This window comes from Podarcis muralis, chromosome 12, assembly GCF_964188315.1.
Source record: "Podarcis muralis chromosome 12, rPodMur119.hap1.1, whole genome shotgun sequence".
Taxonomy (NCBI): Eukaryota; Metazoa; Chordata; class Lepidosauria; order Squamata; family Lacertidae; genus Podarcis; species Podarcis muralis.
Window position 1 is genome coordinate 19,494,271 of NC_135666.1, and position 10,929 is coordinate 19,505,199.

At 42.4% G+C, this 10,929-nt stretch overlaps 1 long non-coding RNA gene across 1 annotated transcript; it reads right to left on the reverse strand.

Moving 5' to 3' along the window:
• Nucleotides 1-406: 406 nt before the first annotated feature.
• On the reverse strand, nucleotides 407-9,785 carry LOC114607516 (uncharacterized). Its single transcript, XR_013394746.1, has 3 exons — nucleotides 9,700-9,785; nucleotides 6,155-6,382; nucleotides 407-578 (listed from the first exon to the last, which is right to left on the reverse strand). It is a non-coding gene; the product is annotated as an uncharacterized LOC114607516 (long non-coding RNA).
• Nucleotides 9,786-10,929: the final 1,144 nt, after the last annotated feature.

Here is a 10,929-nt window from a genome sequence, read left to right on the forward strand (position 1 = left end):
CCTGACCCCTTATTTACTTACAGAGTGAGAAGTGAATCAGAAGTTCAAAAGTACATTAAAAAGAATATTAGCAAACCACAGCAACACCAAAGTCTTCCAGTTTGTCTCTTTTTCATCCTGGGATATGAACTTGTGTAAATATTACCATAAATATTCTCTCTCATATTTAGAGATAGTTGAAAATGTCCATTTTTGTTTCTTTCGGTTTCTCACTTTTCCACTCTTCGGTTCGCCACATTTCCATTAAAAAAAAAGTCCTTGTGAAACGTCATCAGCAGTTCAGTGCAAATTTATCCTGATATATACACATTCTCCTAATGCACACATTTCTTAAAGCAATTTCTCCTAACACACTGTATTTTTGTATGTTCTTCTCCCTAATATATGCATCTACAGGCACACTTTGTTATAGGCATTTCTGCATAGAATACTTGGCTGGAGAACTGCATTGCAAAATTCAGAAAAGTGCGAATGTCAAAGGATAGCTGTGTTTTGTAAAATGTAAATTAGCTAAACTCATTGTTAAATGCAAACTGAATTGAATTTCTCTCCAATCTCTGATCGTTAGTGGATCTGTTCTGTAAAAAAAAAGAAAAAGAAAGAAGATGGAGTCAGAGAACCACTTACAAAGTTAATGCTGTCCAGCACAGTCAAGAATTTCAACACATATCAAGTGCAGAAGTTGTTGGATTCCAACTCCCATGAGCCTCAGCAACCATGGCCAATGGTCATGAATAATCAGAGGTGGAGTCCAGCATCATCTGGAGGGACACAGGCTCCCTAACCTGGGTGCTAAGTAGTAAGAAGAACGTTGCTATTCATGGAGGGTATTGATGAAAACAGATTTGAGCAACTTGCATTAGGAAGGCAGCTCACATTCCAGAAATAAATGAAAAATTCAATGTGTGATGAAATAGCCCATCTGCATCCATTCCAAGTGCCCACTATAGGAGCCATGATAGCCAGGGTGATGGAAACATCCTGGAATACTTTCAGTGTTTGCCTACGGGTTATCTCCAGATAAGAACCCTGGGAATAACAACTCTGAAATAACTGGGAACCTTGGTTGCAAGAATGAGCCCATCGCCTCCTGCCTTGTCAATTCCTGTTGCTTCAAGCCACCAGACAGCTGTTAGGAACCCAAGCTCCGAGGATCGACAGACCTTATGGTGTCTTCAGAGATAAAAGCCGCTGCGGAGCTGATTATCCAAACCCAAGGCGCAGCCCCTGCCTTTCAGCGGCTGATCAATAACAGTAATGCATAATCGTCAGTGTTCGCATTATCTGTTGTCAAACGGGCAGTGTTCTTCTGTCGTGGTTATCTAACTGCCTTCAGGTAATACTTACAGATGGAACTTGAGGGTTGCTGGTGATTTTAGGAATGAGATAGAAAGCACCATCCGACTTTTTTTTGTTGTGCACTGCAAACCTGCTTAGCACACCCGCCTCAGATTGTAGACTTTGCTGTTATCTTTATGTTTCAGCGTGTTAAGTTTGCCTCTCTTCCTGTGTGTCATGATCCAAATGTGTGTGTGTGTGCATAAACCCGTCACCTCACGTACGTGACAAAGAATATTTTTGCCTGGGAAAGCTCCTGCCATGAAACCAATTCAAGATGCCCTTGAAACCAATTTGCCATCTGCTAGCCCAATTTACCTCACAGAGCTATTGTGAAGCTATGCACACCGCCTTGCACACCTTAGAAGAGAAGCAAGATTTTAAAATGTAATAATAATCTGAGCCTGAGGTGGGATTAATCAATGCTTGCTCGCTCCTTCCTTCCTTCCTTCCTTCCTTCCTTCCTTCCTTCCTTCCCAGACTTTCTGCAGAGATCAGCTGCATGATTGAGTTTTCCATATGACAACAGGTGTGGCACAGGAGCGTGTCACATGGAGAAAATGGCTTTGCAGTCCAAATTGAAACAGATCAAATTTTACCCATAGGCCAGACCAATAAAACCATAAATTGATATGGTGTTCAAAACAAAAAATCTAAGTTCCATAAATACGCATAGTACAGCTTCCTTAAGATGCTGGGTGAAACAGAAAGGTCTTTGTCATTGTGTTCAGTCTATGGTGATTACTCTGTGAGGGTTAATTCACATTTGAAGAGTAACTATTGGTTGTCACAATCAATGAGCGACAAACATGCATTCATCAAGCTGCTCTGTTCAGGCATTCATATACAACTAGAATCATGGGAGTGTGGAGTCAGCAACCTCATCAACTCATCCACTCACTGGGGCAGAAGTTCTTCTAAAGAAGGACACCTACTCCATTCATGAAGGCACACTGTTTGATTTTGAACCCTGACCACACAGGGTTCCAACATCACACAGAGGTCTAAATCATGCAGGAAGGCTGCACATATACAGCAGGTTCCCAGCTTCACATCCTCCTCCTCCTCCTCTTCCAACGCATGAAAGGTGTTGAGGCCAGATGATGAAGACGCAACACAATCAGGGATTCTTCAAGCAATTATAATTGTGTGAACTCCCAAATCCAGCCTGTGAGTCTCTAAGAAGTTGCAGTACTTCTCTTTTGCTACCACAGATCAAAATGAGCTCTTATCTGGAATTTCCTGATCTTATGCCATCCTCTCCTCTTCTACATTTCTCCAAGAAGCTATTTTCTAGTTTAACCCTGCTAATTTTAATTTCCTGACCTCCCCTGATACTAGAAAAAAGCTTCACAAATCTATTTAACAGCACAAAAGCATCAGACCTGGCAGCACAATCCGTCTCTTTTTGTCGTCAGCCAGACAGCCCAAAAGAAAGCTGTAAGCAGTTGTGTTAACAAGAAGAACACAATTGCCCCCTTATTTCCCAGGGGAAAAAAGGCAATCAAGCACTGTTGTCATTTGAAAGTATACAGCTCTTTTCCTGATGTTAGATGCTGAAAGGGCTTTTAAGACTCTTTAAGCCATTGATTCACCTGCAAAAAAAATTTTAAAAAATTAACCCCATGCCATGCCACAGATCTGAAAAATATGCACATAAATGCAAGCAACTGGGTCAGAGCACTGTTAAAGAACAGTTTATATCAAATTTTTAACTTAGTCTTCAGATTTTAAGGTTGTATACAACTAAGTCCTAAACCTCTGGAAATCAATGACCCTGAGTTAGTCATGCCCATTAATTTAAATGGGTCTACTTGGAGTAGAATTGGATGCGGGTGGCACTGTGGTCTAAACCACAGAGCCTAGGGCTTGCCGATCAGGAGGTCGGCAGTTCAAATCCTTGTGACGGGGTGAGCGCCCGTTGTTCGGTCCCAGCTCCTGCCCACCTAGCAGTTTGAAAGCACGTCAAAGTGCAAGTAGATAAATAGGTACCGCTCTAGCAGGAAGGTAAACGGTGTTTCCGTGTGCTGCTCTGGTTCATCAGAAGCTTAGTCATGCTGGCCACATGACTTGAAAGCTGTGCGCTGGCTCCCTCGGCCAGTAAAGCGAGATGAGTGCACAAACCCCAGAGTGGTCCGTGACTGGACCTTACGGTCAGGGGTACCTTTACCTTTTTACTCTGAGTAGAACTAGCATTAGCCATAACCCTAAGAGCCTGTCAATACCCCATCTTAATGTGGATTGTGGATCATTTGCGCCTCCTTTAATTCCCCAGAGGTTCCCTATGTTTTCACAGTTTGAATAAGAAAATGAAGCTCAACAACTTCAATCCTAAAAAAAGGTCAACAACATGTTCACTTCATCAAATCTTGCCCTCTTTGAAAAATATTTGGGCACCCCAGCATTAGATAATAAACAGACACACACACACAAAAAAATTTAATTTCTATACCGCTTTATATTTTTAATAAAAATCTCAAAGTGGTTGACAGCATATTAAATCAATAAAACAATAGACGGGTGATGTTCCTCTGGCCTCATGAGGAGCCTTTTTTGTAGGGCTCTTTTGTAGGAATATTTATGTTTATGGGATAAATTAGGCCACAACTTGATTGGTTAGAAATGTGAGCGGTTTGGCTTAGGCATTGGGTGAAACCAGGCTATATCCCGACTCCTGCCTGTCTTCAGGGAGTCTCACTAAGGGTAAGCCACCAGTAGGGGGAGCCCTATGACATATGTCAAATCGGGACACCCTCTGGGGTCCCCGTTGGGGTTGTGGCATGGCCCTAGCCTAAGTCCAGGCTTTGGACAGGATCAACACACCTGGATCCCTTTAACAGGATACCCTTATCGAGGAGGGGCAGGCAGAGACTACAACCATAAACAAAGGCTTACCTAATGCCTAACCTTACAAAGTTGTGATGATTGCTACAAGGTAGGCAAAAACCAAATGGCTGGTGCCAATCTGCCAAGTGGAAAAATTCCTACCCAGCCCCACCAATATGGCGGCCGGCATTTGTCCATAATTCACTGTTATAGCAACGCATAAAAAGGGGGCTGGGGGGCTGGGAAATCTGGTGAGGAGACGAAAGGAGGAAGCCCCCCTGGCCATGCCATGGTTTAAAGAGCCCATGACCATACCCCCGGCTGTGACAATTGGACAGCTGGGCACGTGGCAGGGCCAGGAGTCAGTGCAATGAGGGTGGCATTCCTCCACCTCCCAGCTGGATCACTAAGAGGTCCCGGATGCCCAGCCTCAACACTGCCCACCGGGAAAGGTAAGCGGACTTGTGGGACAGTAGAAGTTGACAGACAACGCTGCAAGAACAAGCAGAAATTAAAGGAAGCACAAGGGGCTCACAAGCCACATTAAACCAAAATATGGATGTAAGAAATCTGTGTGCAACACGTATTTCCAAACCTCTGTTTGTTTCTTCTGAGATCTGCAAAGAATCAACCATTTGCATCTCCAGGGATGGGAAACCTGTAGATCTCCAGATGTTGGACTCCACTTGCAGCAGCCCCATTGGGCTACCTGGAAGGTCAATGACTCCACATCACTGTTCTAAGAATTTATTTTTATTCCCCACCCCCAAGCTTTGGGCTCATTGATTGAACATCCCTGATGCTTGCAGGCCTTTGAGGAACCTTGACAAACTCTCCTAGGGTTGACTTCTCCTAAGGCACAGCATCACTTGGTTTCTTGCATGGTGGGTGACTGATGGATGTGAAGAAGACCACCAGTGAAGCAGTAGACTGAAGTGATCCCATTGTGAAATATGCCTTGTCAGATTGCAGGAACACAAAGTTGTCCTTTTGAATGCTCTTCATCTTAAAACTAAAGCTCCCTTCATAGAGTAAACTGCATGGGGTAAACATTGGAGCAAGGGAAACTATGCTAAAACCTTCTCCCTGGTGTATTACTTACTACATGCAGAGTGGTTGCTTGAGTTTTTACATGGCGGTAGAATTCAAAGAGATGAATCGCCCGCCCACCTGCAGCCTCCAAATAGATCTGTTAAATTAAAAGCCATACCTACTAAATGTTTACTGTTAAATTTGTTCTATTCAGGTGTAATTCTTTGCCTGATTAAATCTTTAAATTGCAATTTCTCCGATTCAGTGATTATGCTCTCCCCCCCCCCCCCAAAAGCACACGGCAGCACTTTGAAACAACTATAACTGCAGCGCACAAAGCAGAGTTCACACCCCACTTCAGTCAGGACTCATGGGCTGTTTCTGACCTACAAAATGCAAAAATTGATCTCATCTCATCTCTCCCTCCCTCTCTCTCTCTCTCTCTCTCTCTCTCTCTCTCTCTCTCTCTCTCTCTCACACACACACACACACACACACACACCAGTGTTGTAAGAGTGAACAAGGCATGTAAACAACTTTGTAATTAAAAGTAATTTATGCCTGATTGGAAAATACTGTTTAGTCTTTATACAACACTTATTTATACAGTTATACAAACACATTCTAATGCTTGTCAGGCATTAGAATTACTACAGTTAAATATATTTTATTGTGCTTCTTAGATCTCAGATTTGAGCAAACATATTTGAAAGAATCTTTTACAAAAGAAGCCTCTTGCACTTGAATGTGACAAAAACTATTTATCGGGATTATAATCTCCTTTTTTTAAAAAAAAGTGATATAAACGAGTCACTCAAGGTGCAGCTAGAGAAACTCTGCATAAGGAAATTCCCTACAGTGTCCAAGAGTGAAACCTTTAAAGGGGGGGGGGGGGGGAGCTGGTTAGACATTTGCAATAACCAATCATGTAAAAATATCTCATGCAATGACATTTTACCTCGCGCTGTTGAAGACCAAGGTTCAAGTCTCTTTTGTGCTTTATTTATGAGTTCAGGCACCACTGTGGTGTTCCGAGCTTCTTTATGAGGGCAAAAGAAAAGATCAGACTTCCAGTTCTTTATCTTCATTCTCATTGTGTTCATCCAATCACCAGTTGTGGCCATTATTTCTTAGGCTTCTTAAAAAGCAACTTCTCTCCTGGGCTGACGCATTTTTATTTTTATTTCTTTAAAGGAAGGTCAAATGAAAGACTCAGATATGAGAACTGAATTTCAAGAATCAAGATTAGCTTATTTTACTCAACAGCTCCCTGCTACTTTCAAGTTAACCTTAACGTGCCAGATTCAACACAGCTTTGAAATATATGGGCCACTAACAGGATTACAGTTGCTTGCATGTCAGGGGGTCTTGCTGGTAATACCGCCATATTTTCCTCCATTTTTGGCCATGTTTCTAAGGCCCCTCCTCTCTGGCATTTGCCCAACACTTATCAATCCAGCTGCTCTTGTCAGAAAATCCTCATACCACCCCCAGTCCTTCCTATAAATCCATATGGAAAGTAAGGTAGCAATATTTCATGTTAAAACAGTATGCTATGCAAGTGAGGTGAGGTCGCCAGATGGAAAATATCAAGAACCTATTGTGTCTTTTATTGTTGCACAGGAGAGAAAAATTTCAGCAGGTGCAGCTTCCATGACACCTGCTTAAACTCCCTCTTTTACCCAACTGTTAAAAGTGCAAGAGCACATCCTTCTTTTCCATCCAGCTTCTTTTTTTAAAAAAATAATAATGCAGTTTTCCCTCCAGCAAAATACAATCATCCTAATTTTTGTTTTGGCCCGGAATATATTCCCTTAACTCATATCTTCCTTGCTCGCCAGAACATTTAAATTATTAAGGTTTCACATGTATCATTTCACAAACGGATGTTTGTGTGACATGTTTATGCTCTCCCAAAGCTTACATCTGCAGGGCTTCATAGTTAGAGAGAGAGCCTCAGTTGGCTATATAAATCTAAGCTACTTTGAGCATAAGCACAGGAAGGTGCAGAAACACCACACTCTCTTTGATACTAATTTTAGATTTGTTTGCCTTCCTTCCTTCCCGACTCTCCTGCCTAGGAGGCCATCCTTTACTGTCAGTTGTATTTTGACTACGACTTGCACGCCATCACCTTTTCATGTTTTGTCATCAGGGAACAATCAGCAAACCCACATAGGAGCATCAAAGGCATCTCTACAGGAAGGCCTAACTCATACAGTGACCCGTTTCCTGCTTCTGGCTACCAATTGGCTAAAGAAACCAAAGGCTTTGCGGCAGAGCGCAAGTGGGTCACACAAAGGTCACAGGAAGGGCAGCAGCTAAGATAGTTAGGGAATTATTGTATTAGCTGTTGAACCTTGAAAGCCAGCCTGGAGGGCCACAAGTTCCCTATAAGTGTATGCCTCTCTTCAACCAATATAACAGGTGAGAAAACTGCACCGCTGCAATGGGTTCTATCTATATGATGCATTGTATGTGCTTCAAATGACACTATCTCCAAAACTCTTTGTCCAATTTGTTAAGTTGTGGATGAACATATCAGACGACACAGCGATTTTCCAAACAGCTCTTGTTTATTCACAGGTCAGAACAGAACTGAACTGAAGGGTTCAGTCAGCCTGCTTATATAGAGCTCCAGTACAACGTAACTGTAACAACTTTCTGTAACTATCCAATCACTGAACGTCACTTTCAATCCCTTACTTGCTTATGTGGACCTGAACTATCTACAGTATCCCCCTGCTGGCCCAGGGTGAGAACTTCAGTACACAACACAATTCAATGCCGCTGGTACAAAACATGAAGCAAGCAGCATGTATTCCAGCTTGCCCCAATGACACATCCTTGTCCATGATTTTCCATTGTGTGCAGGTCACAAGCAATGAAAGATATAGGTGGCTCACCTTCATGTACACAAACATGTCCCCTAAGTTCTATGGCAGCTATTGAAAAACAGCACATTCTAAGGGCCAAGGCAGTTCCTTACTTGACTTATCCTTCTCCCCTATCCACTTCCCTCTCAGAATGAATTGTGACCTCCTATGTCCCTTTAACTGACAGTCCATCATATGAGCCTTATCTGCAGGGCCGGCCCACCCATGAGGCAAGGTGAGGAAAGTTGCCATTTGGAGATCCACCTCAGGTGCCAAAATGTATTGGGCTGGCCCTGCTTATCATGGGGAAAGGACTAGAACATGGGTAGGCAAACTAAGGCCCGGGGGCCGGATGCGGCCCAATTGCCTTCTAGATACAGCCCGCGGACAGTCTGGAAATCTGTGTTTTTACCTGAGTAGAATGTGTCCTTTTATTTAAAATGCATCTCTGGGTTATTTGTGGGGCATAGGAATTCGTTTTGTTTTGTTTTTCAAAATATGGTCCGGCCCCCCAAAAGGCCTGAGGGACAGTGGACCGGCCCCCTGCTGAAAAAGTTTGCTGACCCCTGGACTAGAACATACCTTCTGACATTTCTCTGATGAAAATAGGGACATCACATTCCATAATGATAATTTTACCATTTATACCCCACACATCTTACTGGGTTGCCCCAGCCACTCTGGGCATCTTCCAACATATATAAAAACATAATAAAACTATAAACATTTTAAAAAAAACTTCCCTACACAGGATTGCCTTCAAATGGCTCAGGGGTTGGATAACTCCATACCCTCCAACATTTCCCCAATTAAAATAGGGACATCCTAAGGAAAAGTGGGACATTCTGGGATCAAATCAGAAACCAGGATGACTTCTCTAAATCAGGGGTGTCCCTGGAAAATAGGGACACTTGGAGGGTCTGCTAGAACAAAGCAAATTCCAAAGCAATGTGTGGGTTGCACAACGCATACTTGCCCCCCTGCCAGTGCCAGCCTCTTTTCAGCTCCTGTTTCCACATGCCACAATACCTGCTTGACAGGTACCAGATGCAATGGAGCTGGAATTTCTGCCTGGGCTCTGTTGTAATAAACCAGAGAGAACAGCTGTGCTTTTAAACATCACCCCTTCATTTCTAAGGAACTTGCATATGAGAAGCTCTTCAGGGGGCATGGTTATTGCCTAAGGATAGTTAATAAGTAGTTAAATACACTGAAACACAAGCTTGGGGGATAGAAATAAGAGGGTCCATCCCCGTCCCCCCTGTTTCTTAAAACTTATCTTAATGTGCAGCCTGTTCTATCCTGAAGTTGTGGACTGGATAACCATAGATGAGCAAAACAAAATATACTGTATACAATAGAAAGCCACACGACTAAAGACTTAACCAGATGCAAAAGTACTCATAACTCTTGTTCAAAGTGGAGAAATATTCATACTAAATAGGACTAGAATATTAAATCACCGAAAACGTTCTTGTTTGTAACCAAAGGTGGTTCCAATTGCTGAACAAAACATGTTACAAATAAACAGTGATTTGGCAATGTCTTTCAATTGCACCATCAAGCAAGCCATTTTCAATTTACTCCCTTTTACTTGGCTGTTTTTCATCTGCATTTTACTACTTACTTTATGACTTTTCTAATGTGACAATTTAAATATTTCTCCGTGGGATGCTTCCATTCATCATTCTGCAACTTACTGAATTTGCGCTGAAAGGGGAAAGGAAAAAAGGCAGTGAACTTTAGAGAAAAGAGTTGCTCGAGTCATTCAGACTGCTTTGCTATATTTCAATAATAGATTAAATTATAAATTTTATCTCATTTGGTTTACTAATCTCATGCTAATAGCCAGTCTGTAATTAAATATGGTCTTTTATTTATTTTATCTGATTATTTATTTTTTAATTCTCAGCTAAATGTTCTACATCTTTTGGAGTGAATTCTGATTTTAAGACTTGCAAGTGCTTTATATATACAGTGGTACCTTGGGTTAAGTACTTAATACGTTCCGGAGGTCCGTACTTAACCTGAAACTGTTCTTAACCTGAAGCACCATTTTAGCTAATGGGGCCTCCTGCTGCTGCCACACCGCCGGAGCACGATTTCTGTTCTCATCCTGAAGCAAAGTTCTTAACCTGAAGCACTATTTCTGGGTTAGCAGAGTCTGTAACCTGAAGCATACGTAACCCGAGGTACCACTGAAGATTAATGTAGCATAATGAAATATCATACTCATCTTCAAATCTGTTTAACTATACCTTCATTCATTTCATAGTTTAACTGTGCATCTATCAAACTGAATTCAGTTAATAAATATTAGTAGTCTGTTCAGTCACAACCTGCTTATCCCCTAACATGTGTGTGTATGTGTAAAAGAAGTTGTGGAAGGGGAAACCTGGGACTGGGACCATGGCACACACTGCTGTTTCAAAGGCAAATGGGAGCGTGGAGTAATGTTAAGTGGGAAAATGTGCAGAGGAAAGAGTCAGACCCCCTCTCTGAAGAACTCTGCAGTCCTGATCCAATTGGGCTCCACCATGGCTGGTATTCATTAAACTACCTGGGAATACGCACCACTGAATTTACTAGGACCTACTTCTGAGTTAGGATTGCAAGAGGTGGACTTTGGTTTTTCAGATTTCAGCAGCACCCTGTGCAAGGCTGGAATTTCGCGCGCACACAAACACACACACTGCCTTCTATTCTGCTCAATTCACTACAGTGGTGCCTCGCAAGACGAAATTAATCCGTTCCGCGAGTCTCTCCGTCTTGCGGTTTTTTCGTCTTGCGAAGCACGGCTATTAGCGGCTTAGCGGCTTTAAAAAAAAGGAAACAAACTCACAAGAACTCGCAAGAC